The following is a 5,000-nucleotide window of genomic DNA, read 5'->3' on the forward strand; positions in this document are numbered from 1 at the left end:
CTTGTAGTGATGAATTCAGCTTTCACTCCAGAACTGCATCTTACAGGTATTATATAGTGTACTGATATCCGATGAATACTTTTGGTCATTGTAGGTACTGCCTCTGACATTGTCCATTATAAGCCTTATCTACTTTCATAATAATAAAAGATGGTGCGATGTCCATTTTCTTAATTTTTATGTATTTCGTTCCCGAACCCTCATAATCTTTGAGGCAACTGATAACGATAATGGTGTCCCATTGTATGGTTGAAAGTGCGACTATGGTACATGGTTCAACCCTGTCACATAAAGGATATTCATATACGAGACGATATCAAGCACAGTGACACTTGAAAACCCTGCTTTGAAAGTCTAGAAAGTTGGAGCTAGATGGCGCTGCTGGTCACTACCCTTTTTATGGCATGGGTATGGCTACTGACTCGGCATCTGCTTTGCTTGCCCAGTCTGAAAATCGCACACTACATATGCTGTAAATATCAGTCTTTGCTTATTCCATAAAGGTCAGTGGAGAGCTGTTATCAAGAAAGGGGGGCTGCTATATCATCTATATGCTGTATGTGTAAGTGAAAGCAATGCTGTGTTCCGTAACTTTTGGATTCTTTGTTTTTTTTACTGTCTACTAATCTGAGCCTTTTTTCTCTCTCTCTAGTTCTACTTGTTCACAACTTAATAGCTGTTTACTATAGTTCTGCTTTTTGTTTTTAGAACTGGTGATGGAGGTTGTAATCTTCGAAACTGGTGTTACACACACGCACACGCATACGCACACGCACACGCACACGCACACGCACACGCACACGCACACGCACGCACACACACACACACACGGCCGCACACTGGCACCGTAAATTTCCCTTCTACTTGCCAATTAATATATTTATTCTGTAATAATGACTATTAATACATTACTTGGAAAACTGAAAGAATAATATAAATATTGAAAACCGAATCGATCTTTTGTCGATGGTAAACCAGACGCGCATTATCTCAGTTCCACGGTCCCTATCCTTTTAATCCATCTTATGCATATAAGATGGATTAAAGAAACATCCAATATTATTGATCAGAAAAATGGTAAAATAATTTTTTCGACGATTTTACGATCTTTCCCGGCGAACCAGCTATGTTCCTGATTTCTGGCAAATTTTCAGTATTTATAGTTTTAGCAGCGATTCGAAGTACGGAAACACTAAAGAAGATTTAATACAAATTCGAAAATAACAATATCAAAAGGTTTGAATACAGCAGTACAACAATATGTATTCAATTATAATACCGAAAATATCAATAGCTGAAACTTTAAATACAGTACTGAATTTTTTTAATACATAGACAACACAAAAAAGGATTTATAGATAGTACCGAAATTACCAATATCAAAAGGTTTAAATACAACAGTATGGTAATTTCAGTACTTATACAATAAGACAATGTAGATGTTATTTAACTGTAAAAATATATATATATTTTAGAGTATGCAATTCAGATTTCTTCTTTATACATGCATGATTTAATTTTCGTAAAGAGAGAATGAGAGTGAGAGAGAGAGAGAGAAAGAGTGAGGGATAATTTCATAAATAAACACTGCAGTTAAAATCTAAATACTGACTGACTGGCTGATTTTCCTCTAACAGTTACAAAAGGGACCTGAAATGTTAATAAATAGGGAAAGATCTGGGACAGAAGCCGTGATAATATATATATATATATATATATATATATATATATATATATATATATATATAATATATATATATATATATATATATAGATATATATATATATATTATATATATATATTATATATATATTATATATATATATTATATATATATATATATATGTTATATATGATATGTGATATATATATGTATATATATAAAATGATGATATATATGTATATATATGTATATATATATTATATAATGATATATATATTATATATATATATATATGTATATATATATATATATACACATAATATATATATATATATATATATATATATATATAATCACATAAGCTGCTGATATATGTACACCTACAAAAAAAACGTACACAAAAACAAACACACATAAACACACGTAACGATACTGATGTGTACGTTAACCGAGTGACCCGGGTTCGCCTGCTCTCGCCGCCACCGCCGCCACTTGTTAACTGCATTGCTCAAATATTTCTAGCCGACTGGTTTAAGGTGTATGGTGTATCCTACTCCTGTGTTTCTATGTGCTTAAAAGCACACTCAGTGGTATGCGGACTTGTGAAGTGTGTGTGTGTGTGTGTGTGTGTGTGTGTGTGTGTGTGTGTGTGTGTGTGTGTGTGTGTGTGTGTGTGTGTGTGTGTGTGTGTGGTGTGTTTGGAGAGAGAGAGAGAGAGAGAGAGAGAGAGAGAGAGAGAGAGAGAGAGAGAGAGAGAGAGAGAGAGAGAGAGAGAGAGAGAGAGAGAGAGAGACTTGTGCAAATTTCTCAACACCAAATTGTTGTGATATTTATATCACTGCAGCTATGCGTCCTTTGTGAGTACAACGCAATACAATTCTTTGATACCATTCTTGTTGCTCGGATATGTCCTGCAGTTTTTATGAGTTACTTATTCAAATTAGAATGCACACTGAATCACAAATCCTGCAGTCAGTATTATGCATAAATTGCTCATGGTCAAAATTCGAACATGCTAATAACTCTTATTATCTATAATACCATCCCCGCAAAGGAAACAGACGGACCGTAATTATGTATCAGAAATAAAACTTCACTGGCGTAAGAATTTTACGGCCGACACCACAGCGCAAGCAAATCTGACCGAATAAAATATCTGGGGTGCATTCACCTTCAACGGTACTTGACGCAGTGGATTATTCCAATGGTCCACCAACCGCCCACCATCTCACTAGCACTCGCAGGAGCAACTTAAATAAATCGTGCTTGCTAAACTTCCTTGCAGCCGGAGTCAGCTTCGTGTCTCCCTTTCCATCCTCTGCTCTCGTCGTACCTTGTGGGACAGGAGGCTTGAGTTTCAAGTTCGAGCAAGGAATTTTCCGGAAACCGCATCAGCGACTCGCCTCTCCCCGCCCCCTCTTGAATCCCCTCTCGCCCTTCCCCCTCCCCTCCTCCTCCTTTTCCTCCTCCTCCTCCTCTCCTTCCTCCTCACCCCCCCCCCCATGGTCTCTTGAAGGTCAACTGGTTTACAGAACGATTCAACCCCATGACCAGATTGAGGACCGCGGCAATTCATCCTGAAAGAGTCGTCAGTACTCCGGTATAGATCAACGGTTTTTAACGGATTTCATTTTGAAAAAAAAGAAGAGAGAACGCAAGTTGCTATGTTATTTTAAAAAACGGTTATCGAACGTCAGTCAGTCATGGCGGAAGGGTACGTACGTGATCTTCGTGTTAAAATGAGCGCGACCCCCGTCTTCTGTTGTTAGCAGAAAGGCACATATTGCTTTCTCGTCGTCTTTGTAATTATTAAAGTTTTTATTGCCATCTTTACCTGTTTTATCACTGCTGTTGTGTGGTTTCTGATTGATAAGGAGGATAATGATAACGAGTTTGCTGTAACTTGAATGATGATGAAAGTAGCGATAGTAATGACAACGGTGATGATAATACAACTAGTAGTGATAACAACAACAACAATAAAGATAATCAATGTTGAGGAGGATTACGATAGCATTAGTAGTGATTATGATGATGTTAGAGATAATCATCATCGTCATCATAATGATAACAACAACAGCCATATTAATGATAACAATAATAATAATGAAGATAAAAATAACAGCTAATAATAATGATGGCAATGATAATGATAACGGCAATAACAAAAACGATAATAACAATAATAACAGTAATAATAATTATTATTATTACAATCACAAAATAAATGATGAAAATGATAATAATAATAATATTTAATAATAATGATAATAATAACAATAACGATAACCACAACAGCAACAAAACAACATAACAACAACAATGATAACAAATCAACAACAATAAGAACACAATCTGACGATAGTAATGATAATACATCGATCTATCGTAATACAAGATCAATAATTTGGCGAATAAATTATGAAATGCCAATACAGCAGGAAGGAAATGCACGCCCGGAGTTGTCGGATCTCTGCTCTTAGTCTGTTTTTTTGAAGAGAAAAAAGATAGAAAATAAAAAAGGAAGACCAAAGGTAAATGGGGGGAGAGGGATAAAAGGGCGGAAGAGAAAAATAAAGGATAATAGAGAATTCAAAAGATAGGAAAGAAAATCAAAGGTAGAACGAAAAACAAAGGATGGAAGAGAAGACAAAATACAGAAGAGAACACGGAAAAATCAAAGATGGAAAAAAAAATAGAAGAGAGAAGAAAAAGATGGAAGAGTGAAAAAAGATAGGAGAAGCCAAAGGATAGAAGAGAAGACAAAAAAGAAGAACAAACCACTGAAGAAAAGGCAAATGATAAAAGAGAAGATAAAAAGATAAATGTGAAGACAAAAGACAAGAGAAGACAAAAACAATAGGGAGACATAACAAAGAAGAGAAGGACAAAGAAAGAGAAGAAGAAGAAGATAAAGGACAGAAAAAAAAACAGAAAAAGATAAAAGAGAAGACAAAAAGATAGAAGAAAAAGAAAAAAAAGATAAAAAAAAGACAAGACAAGAGAGAAGATAGAAAAGAAGACAAAAAGATAGAAGAAAAGAAATAGAAAAAACAAGAGAAAGATAGAAAAGAAGAGAAAATTCAAAAGAGGTTAAGGCGGTGACTCCCTCTGGCGGATCCAAGGTGAACATTATAATAAGCATTCAAAGCTAAAAGGAAACTCTATGTCTGGGCATGTGCTCGCTTGCTTTAATGAGGTCTGTGAACGTTTATGTGTGTGTGTGTGTGTTTGTTTATGTGTGTGTGTGTGTGCTTATAGCTGTGTGTGTGTGTTTGTTTATGTCTGTGTGTGTTGTGTGTGTGTGTTTGTGTTTATAGCTGTGTGTGTGTGTGT

The sequence above is a fragment of the Penaeus monodon genome, chromosome 12 (genome assembly GCF_015228065.2).
Source record: "Penaeus monodon isolate SGIC_2016 chromosome 12, NSTDA_Pmon_1, whole genome shotgun sequence".
Taxonomy (NCBI): domain Eukaryota; kingdom Metazoa; phylum Arthropoda; class Malacostraca; order Decapoda; family Penaeidae; genus Penaeus; species Penaeus monodon.